The sequence below is a fragment of the Bison bison genome, unplaced genomic scaffold (assembly GCF_000754665.1).
Source record: "Bison bison bison isolate TAMUID 2011002044 unplaced genomic scaffold, Bison_UMD1.0 scf7180017864245, whole genome shotgun sequence".
NCBI lineage: Eukaryota > Metazoa > Chordata > Mammalia > Artiodactyla > Bovidae > Bison > Bison bison.
Genome location: NW_011494817.1, coordinates 459,499 through 479,544, shown reverse-complemented (window position 1 = coordinate 479,544; position 20,046 = coordinate 459,499).

The following is a 20,046-nucleotide window of genomic DNA, read 5'->3' as shown; positions in this document are numbered from 1 at the left end:
AAGTTAAATAAGCAGGGTGACAATATACAGCCTTGACGTACTCCTTTCCCGATTTGAAACCAGTCTGTTGTTCCATGTCCAGTTCTAACTGTTGCTTCCTGACCTGCATACAGATTTCTCAAGAGACAGGTCAGGTGGTCTGGTATTCCCATCTCCTTCAGAATTTTCCACAGTTTGTTGTGATCTACACAGCCAACAGCTTTGGCATAGTCAATAAAGCAGAAATAGATGTTTTTATGAAACTCTCTTGCTTTTTCCATGATTCAGCAGATATTGACAATTTGATCTCTGGTTCCTCTGCCTTTTCTAAATCCAGCTTGAAATTTTGGAAGTTCACAGTTCACGTATTGCTGAAGCCTGGCTTGGAGAATTTTGAGCACTGCTTTACTAGCATGTGAGATGAGTGCAATTGTGTGGTAGTTTGAGCATTCTTTGCATTGCCTTTCTTTGGGATTGGAATGAATACTGACCTTTTCCAGTCCTGTGGCCACTGCTGAGTTTTCCAAATTTGCTGGCATATTGAGTGCAACACTTTCACAGCATCATCTTTCAGGATTTGAAATAGCTCAACTGGAATTCCGTCACCTCCATTAGCTTTGTTTATAGTGATGCTTCCTAAGGCCCACTTGACTTCACATTCCAGGATGTCTGGCTCTAGGTGAGTGATCAAACCATCGTGATTATCTGGGTCATGAAGATCTTTTTCATGTAGTTCTTCTGTGTACTCTTGCCACCTCTTCTTAATATCTTCTGCTCTGTTCTTTATTGTGCCCATCTTTGCATGAAAAGTTCCCTTGGTAGCTCTAATTTTCTTGAAGATATCTCTAGTCTTTCCCATTTTATTGTTTTCCTGTTTCTTTGCACTGATCACTGAGGAAGACTTTCAAACCACTTCAGTATTCTTGTCTTGAGAACCCCATGAACAGTATCAAAAGGCAAAAAGATAGGATACTGAAAGATAAACTCCCCTGGTCGGTAGGTACCCAATATGCTACTGGAGATCAGTGGAGAAATAACTCCAGAAAGAATGAAGAGATGGAGCCAAAGGTAAAACAACACCCAATTGTAGATATGACTGATGATAGAAGCAAGGTCTGATGCTGTAAAGAGCAGTAATGCATAGGAACCTGGAATGTTAGGTCCATGAATCAAGGCAAATTGGAAGTGGTCAAACAGAAGGCAAGAGTGAATGTCAACATTTTAGGAATTAGAGAACTAAAATGGACTGGAATGGGTGAATTTAACTCAGATGACCATTATATCTACTACTGTGGGCAGGAATCCCTTAGAAGAAATGGAGTAGCCATTATCAAAAAAAGAGTCCAAAATGCAGTACTTGGATGCAATCTCAAAAATGACATAATGATCTCTGTTCATTTCCAAAGCAAAGCATTCAATATCACAGTAATCCAAGTCTATGTTCTGACCAGTAATGCTGAAGAAGCTGAAATTGAACGGCTCTATGAAGACCTACAAGACCTTTGAGAACTAACACCCAAAAAAGATGTCCTCTTCATTATAGGGGACTGGAATTCAAAAGTAGGAAGTCAAGAAACACTTGGGGTAACAGGCAAATTTGGCCTTGGAATACGGAATGAAGCAGGGCAAAGACTAACAGAGTTTTGCCAAGAAAATGCACTGGTCATAACAAACACCCTCTTCCAACAACACAAGAGAAGACTCTACACATGGACATCACCAGATGGTCAACACCGAAATCAAACTGATTATATTCTTTGCAGCCGAAGATGGAGAAGCTCTATACAGTCAGCAAAAACAAGACCAGGAGCTGACTGTGGCTCAGACCATGAACTCCTTATTGCCAAATTCAGACTTAAATTGAAGAAAGTAGGGAAAACCACTAGACCATTCAGGTATGACCTAAATCAAATCCCTTACAATTATACAGTGAAAGTGACAAATAGATTCAAGAAATTAGATCTGATAGACAGAGTGCCTGAAGAACTATGGATGGAGCTTCGTGACATTGTACAGGAGACAGGGATCAAGACCATCCCCAAGAAAAATAAATGTAAACAAGCAAAATGTCTGTCTGAGGAGGCCTTACAAATAGCTGTGAAAAGAAGAGAAGTGAAAAGCAAAGGAGAAAAGGAAAGATATACCCATTTGAATGCAGGGAGGTCATAGTGGAAAGAATTTGCAACACAAGGAATGGAGAATACATAGATACACAAGAGTCCTCTAGAGATTTGCAAAGCGTGCCCCTCAAAACTTCAACTGACTTGTAATGCTCACATATATTTGAAGAAAATGGTCAAGGCCAGGAGAAAAACACCCAACAGTATCAGGAGGAAACCATCTTTACAGGTCACACATGGCTGGGCATAGTTCCTAGGCCCACCAGCTCAAAAGAAAGAAAAAAAAAAAACAAATACCCTATGACTCATCAAGCTGAGCCCTTAGAAGAGTAGTGCCTCAGTAAAGGGAAAAACTGCTAATTAAGGGAAAGAGAGAGAAAACGTGTCTCTGGGGCTGTGCAGGTTCTCTCAAGGAGAGAGACCATCCAAGTGTTCAATGACACTGTTGCAAAAAGATCCAGAACGTTTCAGTTTAAGAGAATTCCATGGTTCTGGCTCTTAGGACATAACCATTGACTTGAATGAGAATAACCTTGGTAGACATTGGATAGGCAGAGGGTAGAATGGTCTGTGGGGAGGAAATATGGAGCATTCATAGGACAATAAAAGTATGATAATAAACTGGTTTACAATCCCAGATCAAACTAACAAGGGCCAAGGAGAATATACTCTGGGGAACGACAAGGAAGGCAAAAATATGATAAATGTAATATAACCCATAGGGGAGAATCACAAAGTTACACTATTTTGTTCCTTATTTCAAACTTGCAAACTAATTCCAGGTATAATTAAAAATTGAACTGATATTTTGCAAAGCAACAGAGGTTAAAAGCAAACAATATATAGAAATCAAAGGAAACTTGAAGAAAGCATTTAAAGCCTAAAATTAGGTGACAGCCAAACTGCAGTTGTGACAGTAAATGCAATTCAGTGAGCACATCTAACTTATCAAAAATAAGACATTCTTTTTTTCCCAAAAGAAGGAAAGCTGCCGAGGGTTGCAAATTTTATATTAAAAAAATGATTGCCTGAAAAGAGTGGAATTGTCTCTTTTGCGGAACTGTTTATACCCTAAAGATAATTCTGTTTTGTTCCTTTTTGCCTGAAGGCAGAGCAACAGATTAAATGACTTTCAAAAGTTCTTTCCATCTGTGGTTGCAACAAAACATAACATAAGCAATCAAATACATCAACTCTTCTGGGATAGACTATTATATTTCTAACAGAAATAAATCTGAGAAGGAATATCCATTGAAAGATTGATTGTATTGGAGAAAATATCCATCACATGTAAAGACAGGAAGACATCCATCTGAGATAAACACCAAATGAATTATGATAGCAAAAAAATGGAAAAGTCAGCTACAGTAATAAATAATATTGTAGCATTGCATGCCACTGTTTGCACATTTTAAAGCAAGTTCATTGAGAACAATAAATTACTCTAAAACATATTATCAACTGCCAATTCTTTATCAGAAAAGAAATAAAGTTGCTGTGGTGTGGTTACATACTCATTAATGGATAAATAAGAATATCTAGATATCATGGAGGCAAGAGAAAGAAGAGAAATTGAAAACCTATCTCATCTCAGAATATGCAGCAATGTAAAAGTCAAAATACCTGGGAAGAAGAAATAAAATCATTAAAATACATTTCTTTGGGGAGAGTATCAGAGAAAGAAACAACTAGAATCCTGAACTAACAAGTTGTTGTTATTGTTTAGTTGTTCGGTCAGTCAGTTCAGTCGCTCAGTCGTGTCAGACTCTTTGTGACCCCATGGACTGCAGCACACCAGGCCTCCCTATCCATCACCAACTTCTGGAGCTTGCTCAAACTCATGTCCATCAAGTTGGTGATGCCATCCAACCATCTCATCCTCTGTCATCCCCTCTCCTCCCGCCTTCAATCTTTCCCAGCATCAGGGTCTTTTCCAATGAGTCAGTTCTTTGAATCAGGTGGCCAAAGTATTGTAGTTTCAGCTTCAGAATCAGTCCTTCCAATGAGCACTCAGGACTGATTTCCTTTAGCATGGACTGGTTTGATCTCCTTGCAGTCCAAGGGACTCTCAAGAGTCTTCTCCAACACCACAGTTAAAAAGCATCAATTCTTTGGCGCTCAGCCTTCTTTATGGTCCAATTCTCATATCAATACAGGACTACTGGAAAAACCATAGCTTTGACTGTACGGACCTTTGTTGGCAAAGTAACGTCTCTGCTTTTTAATATGCTGTCTAGGTTGCTCAGCTGTGTCCAACTCTTTGCAACCCCATGGACTGTAGCCTCCCAGGCTCCACTGTCCATGGAATTTTCCAGGCAAGAATACTGTAGTGGGTTGCCATTTCCTTCTCCAGGGGATCTTCCTGATCCAGGGATCAAACCCAAGTGTCCTACATTGCAGGTGTATTCTTTACCACTGAGCCACCTGGGGAGCCTGAGCTAGTACATACCAAGATCATAATCAATCCCATTTGTCCTAAAGGAGGTGTGAATACAGGATGAGCATAGATGTTATATGTCTTTAGGATGAGATTTTGGTCCTAAATCGCTGTGGAAACACTGGCATCTATGAATCACAGACTTGTTCCAGACAATAAGGAATTATGTATATACCATCTTGAATGGCCTAATGGTGTTTTTCCCCAGGAAATATACTTGCAAATAATTGTATAACATTTTAATGGGAAACATTTTGGCCTGGATTAAACGTACAAGGCAGGCCTTGTTATAACTCCCACTTCACTTATGCAAAAATTGAGTTTCCCAGAAACTAGAGAGTTGCTTTTATATCTCAGGGATAAATGGCAGTGCTGGAGTTTCAGCCCCCATCACCAAGCAATCCACATTAATAAAAGATTTTATTCCATCCCTGGCGGAGCCTGGTGGGCTGCTGTCTATGGGGTCGCACAGAGTCGGACACGACTGAAGCGACTTAGCACCAGCAGCAGCAGCATGCATCAAGATTTGTGTGCAGTCACTATTGATCCAGAGCAGATGAGGCAGGTCAAGTGCAGTAGATGCCAGAGGAACAAGTGAGAAGAAGCTGTGTGCAGAGCAGTGTGAGCAGAGTCATATGTCCAGGAATCTGTTCTTAAGTCAAAAGGGGAGCAGAGGTTTATGTGCAGGGCAGTCAGAAAGCCAGAGGTCTAATCTGAAGGTGGACAGGTGGCTGAAGATATGTCTTGAGTGGAGACAGAAGGAGTCCTAGAGTCCGGGTGAGCTAATCCAAGGATAGCAAGTTTTCCTTTATTAAGTTAAAGGACTGTTGCTACCCATCAGATGAGGAAACTGAGGTACAGTGGTGTTTAGTGCTTTAACTCTCTGGTCCAACTCTCAGGAAATAGGACCCAGTCCTTCTGAATCATCATCCCAACAGGCTAAAATGGAACAAAACAAACAGGCAAAGCATATAGATGACTTTGTTTGGTTTTTCCTTTCTTGGCCACGTGGTGCAGCATGCATGCAGGATTAGTTTCCCAACTAGGGAAATCCATGCCCCCTGCATTGGGAGCACAGAGTCTTAACCACTGGGCAACCAGGGAAGCCCTACATGACTTTAAAATCAGATTATTTAGCCTTGTGAATGGTGACCAAGGGAAAAGGGAGGCAGAAAGAAGGTGAGAGTTTTATTCCACAAACTGGCAAAGTCTAAAAAAATACGGAACTTTGGTGATTTTGTTGAATTTGTGCTCGGTTATTTCTAATGAGCTTGAGCACAATCAACCAGAGGCTTCCTCTTTGTTTTCCTGTGTGTGTAAAAGCAAAAAAAAAGGAAAAACTAAGGAAGGAAGAATTGACACGAAGGGTGAGATTGGTGCAAAGACAACAGCCCTTGCTCAGCCAAATGACAGACCAGGATGTGAGCTGATTACCTTTCCCCGTGGTTTTTAGAGGAGAGAGGAAGAAAAAAAAAAAAGTATAGCAGAAAATGCTATTGTCCAAGTGGGGATAATTATAACAGAGAGGAAGGGAGCCAGACGGAGGAAACAAAATTATGCCAACTAGAATGCGGGCTGCCCACCAAGGGAAATGGCAGAGCAAGCGCATAGAAGACAATTAGGTTGGGAAGCTATCTTCCAAGGGAAATTAGAGGAACCCCATTGCTTGTGTAATTAAACACAGATATGGTACTATAGGGAACATACCTAAGGAGATGGAGGAAGAATAGAAAAGCCCATCTGAGGATCCTGGGCGTTCTCATAGAAAATTATGAACGAGGGGAAAGCCCTGCCTCACCGCAGGTTTATTATGGAGAAAAAATAAACCAGCTCACGGCTGATGTTCCTCTGCATCTAAACTGTGGTTCAAAGTCTTCTCACCCCCTCCCTCTAATGGTACCTATGTGTTTTAAGCATCAATCTTGCAGCATTTCATTGCGAATATTTGAATTTAACAAATATCTCCCACTGTGTCAACATCTCATGTATGTTCACACTCTTCTAAGTGATAATCATTCACACAGTCATAACAAATCACTAGACGTAGTCTAAAGAACTTTACCATGATTTGCTTTATAAACTGCAGTGGTTAGGACTTCCCTGATGGTCCAGTGGGTTGAGAGTCTAACTGCCAAGGCAAGGACACGGGTTTGACCCCTGTTCTGAGACAATTCCACACACAGTAGAGCAACTAAGCCCATGCACTGCAACTGCTGAAGCCTGAGTGCCTACAGTCTGTGCTACACAAGAGAAGACACTGCAGTGAGAAGCCATGCACCACAAGAGACTACCCCCCACCCTCGTGGAAAATCAGAAAGCCTGCACAAATCAACAAAGACCAACCAGAGCCAGAAATAGATAAAATCTTTTTAATTAAAAAAATAGATAAGTTGCAGTGGTCAAAGAAACAGGCTATGGAGTCAGAATTGGGTTCTAACCCATTAGAAGTGATCTTGACCAGGTCAATTAACCTTTCTCAGTTTTATCATCTGTAAAATGGGTATGAAAATATCTTTCCCTTAAGATTATGTGATGGTTTAGTCACTAAGTTGTGTCCAACTCTTGCAACCCCATAGACTGTAGCCCACCAGGCTCCTCTGTCCTTGGGATTCTCCAGGCAAGAATACTGGAGTGGGTTGCCATTTCCTTCTCCAGGGGATCTTCCTGACCCAAAAATTGAACCCGAGTCTCCTGCAGTGCAGACAGATTCTTACTGACTGAGCTACATGGGAAGCAGCCTTAAGATTATTGTGGAGAATAAATCAGATGATCAGGTTTTGTTAAATTAACACAGTGTCTGGACAAGACATGCCACAGAGCCTCTTAGTAAGTGTTATTGATAATGATGGTCATAAAAATAAAAGGTATAGCTCTCAAGGAATTACAGAGAGACCTGATAGAAAATACAAAGCATGCCTTTTACCTCTTAGTTCTAGGTATTAGAAGGTGCTCAGTGACTGTTGACTGATGTCATTTCAGCATACGATAATAAAGGGTTATTATGAAAGAGTGATGACATGCAGGCATTTGTTATATCCAGGATCATTTTAAGAAAGATATAGAGAGAAGAGGCTAGGAAGCACCCATTTCTTATATTTGTGTAAGAGAGAGAGCTTTCTTTAAAAGTCTGTAACGTAAGTAAATATAAATTTTTCCTAGGACTTACCTGGCAGTCCAGTGGTTAAGACTCTGTGCTTGCAATTCAATGAGTGTGGGTTCGATCCCTGGTCGGGGAACTAAGATCCTACATGTTGTGTGGTGCAGCAAGAAAAAAAAAAAGATCATTCACACTTTATTGCTGAGATAATCTTGACTCTGTGATAGAAGCATAAGAGGTTTGGAATCAGAAGCATTAGAGTCTGGATTCCAGAACCACCACTTTCTCAGTTGTAGTAAGAACTTCTCTGAGACTGCTTCATCCTCATCACAAAGGGAAATGATTGTCTTCTCTCTGACTACTTCACAGGGCTGTTACAAGAATTAATTAATACACTATGTGGAGGAGGAGCTTTGTAACATAATGTCTAAATACTACCTTACCACATTAATATCTCACAGGAAAGTAAAGTGAATCTTCAGCAAGAAAACAGGAAGTAATACCAGTGCAGTGGGCCCTGCATGAGAACAGTGGGTTTGGTATTCAGCCATTTCTGATGGTGACCCAAGATTTCCTTCCTTTCATGCAGCCAGCCACACCATATTTAATCTATTCTTTAGAAAAAAGAATTGTACTTCCAGGGAAAACTATACTCCGTCTAGAGGATACCCCTCCAGATGATCTGATTCTGCACTTTCCTTGTCTTTGAGCTATGTTATAGCCGTGTAAATTATAGGTAACCAATCACAATGTAAAATAATTCTTATCTATGGACATGCATATTCTGTTTTGCCCAGTAGAGATTCAATTGTCTTCTCTCCCACTCTGATAAAAAATTAGTTCACCACCTTTCATATAATCATGCCAATTATTCCTAATCTATAGATATGTCTTTTCTTCAAATTTTCTTTTGAATCGGTTATCATGCCTGATTCTCTCAGGAGGGGTTAAGCAAAATCTTTAATGTGTGTTCATTTTTGTCTGTATGAGAATAATAAATCTAGTCTTTTTTAGAAATTACATTTAAATGGCTTGTTCATTTATCATTTATCCCACAAACATTTGCTGGGTAGTTATTCTGTGGTCAGCTCTGGCCAGAAACTTAAGCCTAAAGAAGTTAAAGAGGTCATCAGAGTACCACTTAGCATGCTGCAGCAGTATTGTAAATTCAGGTACCTGCCTCCTCCCCTGGCTTCACCCAGCATGCAACAAAAATTTGATCATTGTGTGTTGAATGAATTTTAAGTATCTTTCCCCAAAGACACACAGTCTAGTAATTTCTGTTCTTGTAAAGGCCTTCCAACTAAAGCCTAGACAGTGATACGCATGTTGAAGACCTTTGGTAAGTGTTTGTTGAATGAATGAATGTAGAGTCTGCTTTTAAAAAGAGACTCACAGTCTGCTGACTTTTCTGGTCATATCAAGGTCCACCATCCCAGTTTGCCCAGAGCCCCACACTTGTTAGGTACGCAATCCATATCTACTGACTGATTTCTAAGGCATGGCAGATGCAAAAACCCAATCTAAGCATTAGATTCTCCTCAATTAAATCCCCTCCTTATAAGTAAAGCAGTTATTAGTCTTTATTATTATTTCTTGACTGCTTTGATTTCCAAAACAAAAATTTGATGTCTTAGTTAACCTTTTCTTAGTCTGAGAGATTAAATTTTTATTATTATTTTCAGGAGTTGATGTCATCCATGTTCCTTTGCTAATGTTTATTCCATCCTCTTCAACCACAAACTTGGTGTTCATTTTAATCAGACAAGATGTAACATGGTCTCTGTCACATCACTGACAAGAACACCAACATGACCATTAAGTTGCTTTCTTAAAATGGGAAGTAAGAGTTGTGCTACAAATTCCTAAGCTCTTCACAGAGTGAGGATAAACCTATGTCTGGCAAAGATAATTTAGTAGATAGAATTAGGTATAAATCTTATCTGAAAAAATAGAAAGAAACTGTGTTTAGAATGAAGTACAAATCATTGTCTCCAAAAGCGAGTGGGAATAAACCTTGAAGAGACTTATTGATAAGCCTCCATCTGCCCTGAAACCTTCTCAACACCAGTGGGGAAGAATGTTCTTCACTGACCGTGCTATAAATATAGCTGGCAGGAGAGGGAGTTTTATGGCCTCTGAATGAGTTTGGATCACTGCAAGGGTTGCTCCTGAAACCAAAGGGAATTAAATTGGCTGCTCCAAGAGTTCTCAGAAGGTTGAAATATGCTATTGTGCCCATAGCACGTGTGACAATTGTAGTCAGTCTGGTATTTTCAGCAGTAAAAAGTGGGGAAAAAAAAAGTCAAATTGACTATTTAAATTAACTAATTTGTTGACGTCCCCAACAACTGCCACAGTTGGGTCTAGGGCAGTTGGGCAGAAATTTCACAGTGGGAGGAACCCCCAGAAGCTCTGTGAGATTTGGGGATTTTCAGGTATTATTGGATCCAACACAGAAGCACTGGAGCTGGAAAGTCACCAGAATACGGACTGCATTCCCAGAAGGGATCTTACCTTCTCACCCCTCGATGGAAGGCCCACCACTGTGGCTCTGACTTTAATGCCCTGGGAGGGAGCAGCAGCTGGTGGGGATCCTGTTTTGCCCAGTCACTCACTCCAGGGGACCAGTTCAGTTCAGTTCAGTTGCTCAGTCTTTGCGAGCCCATGGACTGCAGTATGCCAGGCTTCACTGTCCATCACCATCTCCCAGAGCTTGCTCAAACTCATGTCCATCAAGTTGGTGATGCCATCCAACTGAGAGTCATTTCCTAGGCAAGTTGATAAGAAGTCTAGGGGTCCCCAAGGAGAGAGGGGTCTGGAATTCTCAAGGAGGAAGAAAGGACAAACTTTTTTTTTTCCCTCTACATTCTTTAGGATTATGTATCCTGCCTAAGGACAGTCTCTGGATTAAACCTTCTGGCTAATCCTGTTATCTTAAAATGTACATTATGGGAGTAGGTCTAGTGAGGTCTTTACAACCTCCAGACATTCTTTGGATTCATTGGAGAGTATATAACTCCATTGCTAACACTAGCAAGCAGATACTCTTTCTGCCCGCTTCTGATGCCTATGTCAGAAGCTTTCTCTATCTCCATTATACTTTAATGAAACTTTATTACACAAAAGCTCTGAGCAATCAAGCCTTGTCTCTGGCCCTGGATTGAATTCTTCTCCAAAGAGGCCAAGAATCCTGGCATCTTTGCATGGTTCAGCAACAACCTTTCACAACCTTCTAATCTTCTGTTGTCTCCTTCTCCTCCTGCCTTCAATCTTTCCCAGCATTAGAATCTTTTCCAGTGAGTCAGCTCTTTGCATCAGGTGGCCAAAGTATTGGAGCTTCAGCTTCAGCATCAGTCCTTCCAGTGAGCATTCAGGACTGAATTCTTTTAGGATTGACTGGCTTGATCTCCTTCCCATCCAAAAGAATCTCAGGAGTCTTCTCCAACACCACAGTTCACAAGCATCAGTTCTTCAGCACTCAGCTTTCTTTATAGTCCAACTCTCACATCCATGCGTGACTATTGGAAAAAAGAAAGAGAAAAGGCACTTTCAGACATCTTTAATTTTTCTTGTTCTGGGTGGAGAACAGCTCATTATGTTATCCTCTTCTTTCCAGATCTTAGTCTCTGAAGAATCAGTTTGTTACAAAATGCCTACTCTTCGCTGCTGTTGTTCAGTCTCCCAGTTGTGCCCTATACTTTGTGAGCCCGTGGACTGCAGCATGCCAGGCCTCCCTGTCCCTCACCATCTCCCAGAGTTTGCCCATGTTCATGTTCATTGCACTGGTGATGCCATAGCAACTAAAACAAGATGTGGACATTCCCACTTCATGGAGTCCCGGCAGTACTTTCTTTTCCCCTGGAATCTGCTTCACAAGATTTGGTGTCTGAATAATCACACTTGTATAATTTGAGTTAGAAAATCAAAAGGATAAAGGCCAAATCTCCAAGTCCTTAACTATCTTTACCTGACCTACCAAAATAACTGGAGGAAAGTGAAAGTGTTAGCCACTCAGTCGTGTCTGACTCTTCGTGACCCCATGGACTGTAACCCACCAGGCTCCTCTGTTTGTGGAATTCTCCAGGCAAGAATACTCCAGTGAAAGTTCATCTTAAATAAAACAGGTGAACTCTTCCATCTCAAATCAGTGATTGTAGCCTCTTCACAGAGCCCAAGAGCTGATCTAAGGAAACTTTTATCCAGACATCTAATTTAAAAAATTGAATTACATCCGCATAACCCCCAGACCCTGTGAGTTAGTTACTACCAGCCCTGATAGTCAATCCTGTTCAGAGAAAATAGACAAGATTCCTGTGAGCCACTCAGTCATGGCAACTCTTTGCCAGCCCACAGACTGCAACATGCCAGGCTTCCCTGTCCATCACCAATTTCCAGAGTTTACTCAAACTCATGTCCATTAAGTCAGTGATGCCATCCAACCATCTCATCCTCTGTTGTCTCCTTCTCCTCCTGCCTTCAATCTTTCCCAGCATTAGGGTCTTTTTCAATGAGTCAGTTCTTTGAATTAGGTGGCCAAAGTATTGGAGTTTCAGCTTTAGCATCAGTCCTTCCAATGAATATTCAGGACAGATTTCTTTTAGGATTGACAGGTTGGATCTCCTTGCAGTCCAAGGGACTCTCAAGAGTCTTCTCCAACACTGCAGTTCAAAAGCTGAAGAACTGATGCTTTCTTTATAGTCCACTCAGCTTTCTTTATAGTCCAACTCTCACATCCACACATGACTACTGGAAAAACCATAGCTTTGACAGATGGACCTTTGTTGGCAAAGTAATGTCTCTGCTTTTTAATATGCTGTCTAGGTTGGTCATAGCTTTTTCTTTCAAGGAGCAAGCGTCTTTTAATTTTATGTCTACAGTCACTATCTGCAGTGATTTGGGAGCCTAAGAAAATAAAGTCTGTCACTGTCTCCATTATTTTCCCCATCTATTTTCCATGAAGAGCTGGGACAATATGCCAAGATCTTCATTTTTTGATACTGAGTTTTAAGCCAATGTTTTCACTCTCCTCTTTCACTTTCATCAAGAGACTCTTTAGTTCTTCTTCCCTTTCTGCCATAAGGGAGGTGTCATCTCCATATCTGAGGTTATTTCTCACGGCAACCTTGTGCTTCATCTATTCTCACCTGTCTCACATTTTGTGTGAGAATAGATTCCTCACATGAACCTACTACATTTACCAAGAAAATGCATATACCTCCCCCACTACAGGTGAAGCCCAAAGCCCTCCAAGAAAGCTTTACTAAGTACTGGGTGGCTAGTAATTTGATCCTGGAAGCCATGATATTCTAAACTCCTCTATAAATTGTCCCTAAGCCTGTCTTCTTCCCTTCTTTCTGTTAATACTAACTCTTCTGTTTACTTCCCCTCTCCTAATTTTAAACATCCTATGACCCTTCTTTTAAGCGTTTTTAGTCACTTTAGTCATGTCCGACTCTTCGCAACCCTGTGGACTGTAGCCTGCCAGGCTCCTCTATCCACAAGAATCTCCAGGCAAAACCACTGTAGTGAGTTTCCACACCCTCCTCCAGGGGATCTCCCCAACCCAGGGATTGAACCTGAGTCTCCTGTATTGCAGACAAATTCTTTACCACTGAGCCACTGGGGAAGCCCAAGGGTTGCCCTAATAAAGTCTAAAGTTAATCAGTATTCCTTCCCTCCTTTCAAATGATATAGGAACCTTAAGACTCTGATCTGAACTATACTCTCAATCCCAGTTTTCTGTTTAGTCTAGTTCCTTTTGTTCTGAACCTTTCTATGACCTGTGTAGTCATGACTCAAAATTCTCTTTTTACAGCATGAATTTTCAGAAATTGTGTGTTTACAGAGACTGAGTGGCCCACCATCTTCCAAATTAATGTTTAAGAGGAAGTTTCTAGACATAGTAGAGGCAGCTCACATAATAAGATATAAATTTGTCTCTCCTGCTGAAGCATCATCTTGAATGATGACTTCCTCTGCTGAAATCTAATAGTTTCCACAACTTTCTTCTGACTTTGGAGTGATATTTTCAGACCAGCCCTGAGTCAGGCTCCACTCCTCAGAGCTATTGTCCAGCATGTGTGGTAAGAGGGTACACTTCTGGCTCAGTCCTAGAGAAACAATCTATTTCAAGATGCAATTGAGTACTTACATTATGGTTCAAAGAACCTGGGTGGACTCACCTGGTCACTCACAGGTCACTTTGAGTTCTCCTATTCCTTTGCCATGACCAATTTGTGGGAAGCCCTACCTGCATTCTTCAAAACGTGTTCAGCCTTTCTTCCTCAAGCTCTCGTTGCTTAAGCTTTTATTTCAATGTCTCCCATCTTTGTTCTATATGAATCTAGTAACTTTATGGAAGGAAAGGTTGTTATAAGAGGAATTGCATCATAATTGGCAGCCTTCTATAACCTCAAGAGCTCTCTCTTCTGTTCTCCTAAACTCATGTTCTGATACCCACTTCTGGTCAAGGCAGATTCTGGAATGTGAATTTCAGTCCTGTCTTCCTCTGATTTCTTTGGAATTCCATGGCATAAATTTTCCTCTACTTAGTCCCACAGTCTGGGTTAATGTCATTAAGAACTGGGTGCTTGGGCTTTATTCTTAAGGCTTTCTGACTCAGTCTTCCCAAAAGTTCACAAAAGTTTCAGGGAATACAGTAAGTCCTCTACATATGAACCTTCAAGTTGTGAACTGTCATAGATGTGAACGTGTGTTCCATCAATGTCAGGCGTGAGTGAAATGGCAGCTCGCCCTCCGTCTCTGTTGCTGATGACCCTTCAGCTCTACCAACTCCTGCCACCTCTCCCTCCTCCAGTAACTCTTCTTGCCTGTTCACCCGATGCCAGCCCATGTGCCAACTGTTATACTATACACTGTACTTTTCAAGGTCCTGTACTGTAAGATTTTAAATGTTTTATTTTGGTGTTTTTTAATGTATTATTTGTGTGAAACATATTACAAACCCATTACAGTAAAGTACTAGGCAGCTGACTGTGTTAGTTGAGTAGCTAGGATAACTTTGTTGGACTTACTAACAACTTGAACTTACGGATATGCTCTTGAAAGAGAATTTGTTTCTATGTGAGGGACATACTGTAACAGAAAGCCCAAATACATTGGCTTCTAGGCCCCCCCAAATCAACCAAATATCTCTAATTGTCAGAGACTTTCCCATAATGGAAGCAGAAATAAGAGATCAAGACCTCTAACAAGGAAATATCAGTGGAACCAATTAAAAATATGCTGAATGTCACTACTTCTTTATGAACACCGTGAAACCTAATAAACTGGAGGTTAATGATTTCCTTTCATAACAAGCAAAGGAAGATGACTTCTCTCATGGGCCTTTAGTGAGATCACTGGTGAGAAAAATATTTAGAAGGATAAATGAGATTTTACCAGTGAGTGAGCACTTAACCACCAATGTGATAATAAAAAGGAAAAATTTCTCCACAGTATATTTAAGGCATTAGGAAACCACACTGATTTTACTTTATAGCTTCCCCTTACTTCTACCTCCTTCATGATAAATAACCATTTATTAGTTTCTCCTTTCTTCTTTGTGGATTTTGTTTCACCTGATAAGCAGCAACTAATTACTAGAGCTGAAAGACAAAGAAAAAGACAAAAAGTCAAGAAAATCCCTTCATCTCTTGGTGGCTCTTTAACAGAGATGTGAAATAACACCTTTGCTGTGCTGAGGGATAGTCATTATCCACTACAGATATCTGCTCGATTGGGCTCAGCAGGTCCTAGGAACTTGGAGGGTTTTGCCAAACAAAATCTGGAAAGATAACACAATAGAAGATAAAAGTGAATTTTGCCTTCATTGCATTCACACAGAGAGATGTTTCCCCTCTTTCTAAGCCATAGGAACTTAGGAAACTTAAGAAACATAAGAAAAGATGAAATGGTAACCCAGTTTAAGTAGCGGTGGGAAGACAGTGGGTGAAAACCATGGGGTTCAGAATCCTTACCTAGAGAGATGGATTTTTCATTATGATTATGATTGTGACTATGATTGTTATTTGAATTCACACTGAGAGGAAAGAAACTTATTTGGGTAGCTAGGATTCAACTGCAAGCTTTGTTGTCAACTAATGGATTTAGACTTTTATCTGACAGACCAAAATGAGGAATCACTGCTAGCCAGGAATGAAATCATTCCAAGCTCCCTAAGTCAAAATATAGTTTAAGATTTCACTCCAAGTTGGATTTGTACACTGTAAACCAGACCCAAGTTTCAGGAGAAAAGGAAGTAGTTCTTATACAAGGAGGCAGTCAGTAAATGTAAAAATCAATATCTGAGTGGACAGTAGACCATATAATAAATTGTCCCCATCCTCAACCTGATCAAAGCTGATTGAACCATACATGAGGAATTGACTCAAAGCAGTATGTTCATTGGCTTGTGAGTGACCAGATCAATCCTTTTTTTTGTTGTTGTTTGAATTAAGAGAAAGATGGAGCTTATGAAAAGGTAAGGGGCATTATTATGTTCATCAAAAAGTACCTTATTTTCATTTGTATAGATAAAGCTGTCGCCTAGAAAATATTTAGAAACTATTATGCCAATAGGAAATGAAAAACCATCGTTACAGTCCTATTTCTTTTTTGATGACTACATGAAACTGGATTAGTCATCTGGAACTAATTTACTATGCTTGAAAAATGTAATGTTTCTAGAAAATCTCAGGTGTGAAAATGGTATTTTGCCATTTGTATCAATTTCCATGACAAGTTAAAATGGAGGAAAAATTTCTGTACTCATCAGAGTTCATGTGTCCAGATTTGCTCAGGACATGCCTGGTTTATGCCTTGTTTCCGAACTTTGTTATTCACTATACCAGCTTTCAGTCTTCCCTGGTGGCTCAGATGGTAAAGAATCTGCCTGCAATGCAGAAGACTTGGGTTTGATGCCTGGGTCTGGAAGATCCCCTGGAGAAGGTAATGGCTACCCATCCCAGTATTCTTGCCTGAAGAATCCCATGGACAGAGGAGCCTGGCAGATTACAGTTTCTGAGGTCACAAAGAGTTGAACACAACTGAGCAATTGGCACTTTCTCATTAGCTTTCATTCTCAAAAATGTCCCAATATGGATGATAAGTTATGTGGTCACATTAATTATAGTAGCAAAGTAAAGACTCACAGATTTAAAGTGAAGTGGGTAAGTGCTGGAATCTGGCTAACTAACAAAATGTATTTCCTGAAGGCATGGATAAAATGGTAGGGTAGGAAGACCCTGAGTTCACCTCCTCCCATAAACACACCGAAGTTATGACTATTTATAGAGAAATTATTGATGAGCAAGACCAGAATCTAGCAGAAAATGTCTTTCACAACCAAAGATATAAAGAAGGAACAAAAACAAGTCAGGTAGGAGGGAAAGAGACATGGTATAGTTGATACCCATACCTCCAGGTGGGTGACTCACAAAGCGAGAATTAATTATAATTGCAAAAGTCCTCCCCAAGGAACCGGAGATGTGAGCTCCACACCCGACACCCCAACACTGGGGTCCTGCTCGGGGAAGATGATCCCCAAGAATGTTTGTCTTTGAAAGCAAGTGGCGCTTCCTTCCTGCAGAGTCAGAGGTCTGTGGGAAATACAGACTCTACTCTTAAGGGCTCACATGAAACCTCACATGCTCTGGGACCTAGGGTAGAAGAGGTAATTTAAAAGAAGCCTGGGCCGGACCCAGCCGCTGATCTTGGTGAGCCCTGTCACAGTGGCAGGGGGCGACTGGAACTCACCCTAGGATGAAGAGTTTGGTGGCAGTCATTTGCGGGAGCACGTGTCTACTACAAGGACGGTGGGGCTGGCAAGCAACATTTCACAATCCTCCCTCTAGCTTGGTAACACCAGCACCCAGACCTGACTACCAGCCTGTCAATACCAGAACTGGCATGTCTCACGCCAAGCAGTAAACCAGGTGGCGACACAGACCCACCCACCAGAAGGCAGGCTGCTAAGCCCACAGCTGCTCCAGCAGAGGGCCCACTAGAGGGTGCAGGACCTACCCCAAACCCTGGTATACAGGCCCTAACCTACAATACTCAGGGCCCTGCAGCCAGAAGCCCCAGCACCCGGCTCCACCCACTAGCGAGCAGACACAGCTGAGATTCCTCGGGCCCCAGTCGGAGGACACCAGCCCGGGACCACTGCAGCCCTGCAGCCTGCCATGGCAGGACCCAGCCCACCCACCAGTAGGGCAGCACATGCCCCAGGACCCCTGAGTCCTACCTCCACCCTCTACCAAGGTGAATCCAGCCCTGGGAACCCCCAGGCTGATCCCTTCCCAAAAGCAGGCCAATACCAGCTCTGAGACACCTTGGACCTTTAGCCACGGGAAGGAGAGTAGGGGAAGGACAGGAATAGGTGAGGAAGATTAAAAACTACAAATTCTGTTTACAAAATAAATAAGTCACTGGCATGAAATGTACAATCTGGGGAATATAGTCAATAACTATGTAACACCTTTGGAAGCTGACATTGAGTAACTAGATTTACAGTGGTCAGTTTAAAATGCATAGAAATATCTAATCACTATGTTCCATGACATGAACTAACAACTTGGTGCAGGTCAGGTATGGTTCAAAAGCAAACAAACTCATGGATAAAGAGATCAGATTTATGATTACCAGAGGCAGGAGGGATTGATGGGGGAAAGGGAATTTGATGGGGGCAGTTAAAAGGTGCAAACTTCCCATGACTAAATAAATACTAGAAATGTAATGTACAACATGAGAAATATAATTAACACTTCTGTATATTCTAGGGCTTTTTTCCCTGTACTGGCTACGTAACCCAACCGAATCTTTAGTGTGAAACAAAAAACTCAGTTGAAGTAGGAGCAAAAACAAGAGTAAGAATGAGAAATATAATTAGCACTTCAGTATATTCTGGGGCTTTCCTTGTGGTTCAGCTGGTAAAGAATCCGTGTGCAATGCAGGAGACCTGGGTTCAATCCCTGGGTCAGGAAGATCCCCTGGAGGAGGGTGTGGCAACCCATTCCAGTACTCTTGCCTGGAAAATCCCATGGACAGAGGAGCCTGGGGGGCTACAGTCTGTGGCCTTGTAAAGAGTTGGACATGACTCAAGTGACTTAGCACTCACGTTCTATATAAATTAAGAATAAAACCTGAGGGTTCTCATCACCATGGAAGAAGAGGGAAGCTCCTACACCCATTTAAAAATTGTTATCTTGAGGGTGGGATGAACTGGGAGACTGGGATTGACATGTATACACTATTGATACTGGGTATAAAATAGATAACTCCCTGATAGCTCAGTTGGTAAAGAATCTGCCAGTAATGCAGGAGACGCTGGTTCAATTCCTGGGTCAGGTGATCCCCTGGAGAAGATATAGGCTACCCACTCCAGTATTCTTGGGCTTCCCTTGTGGCTCAGCTGATAAAGAATCTGCCTGCAATGCAGGAGATCTGGGTTTGATCCTTAGGTTGGGAAGATTCCCTGAAGAAGGGAAGGCTACCCACTCCAGTATTCTGGCCTGGAGAATTCCATGGACTACATAATCCATGGGGTCACAAAGACTCGGACATGACTGAGCGACTTTCAAAAAAAAGAGAGAGAGCATATTGTATAGCACAGGGAACTCTATTCAATGCTCTGTGGTGACCTAAATGGGAAGGAAATCCAAAAGAGGGGATATATGTATGCATGTAACTGGTTCACTTTGCTGTACAGCAGAAACTAACACGACATTGTAAAGCAACTATAATCCAATAAAAGTTAATCAAACAAAAACCCAATGTTTTGTTTGCTATAGACCTACGGGGCTGTGTGTACAAGCACCTGTTAAAAAGGAAACAATATCACCATCACCATCTCAATGGACATGAGTTTGAGCAAGCTCTGGGAGTTGATGATGGACAGGAAGGCCTGTTGTGCTGCAGTAGAGTCGGGACCTGGATATGTTTTGAATTCATGACAGGATTAGCTTTGGGGGCAGGTCAAGAATATTTCTTCACAATGGGAGAAGAAAGGTTTCATCTTTGTAATGGTGAATCACTTAGACTAAAGCAAAATGGCTAAAATATCATCATTTGTTAACTCTGGGCATGACTAAAGGAGTATTAGATTATGTCCTCCAGAAAGAAAGTGGAAAATTGATATCTTCTTATGGATTTCATATATTTAATTCTTATTTTGCAACAGCATTCCTAATTCTGATGAGCAATTTCAGCATTTTGTTTTTTAAATCAGTACATTTAAATTAATTTTGTTGAGACTTAGAGGCTAATCCTAGAGATAACTGAAAAAATAGAGGCTGAAAATCATCAGCTAGAAATTAATATTAAACATTTCACTCTAGCTTTTGGAAGTTTAGTATAATAAAAAAAATTAAATGTGGGGAAAAAAAAGGAAACAATAGTCTCCAAATGGA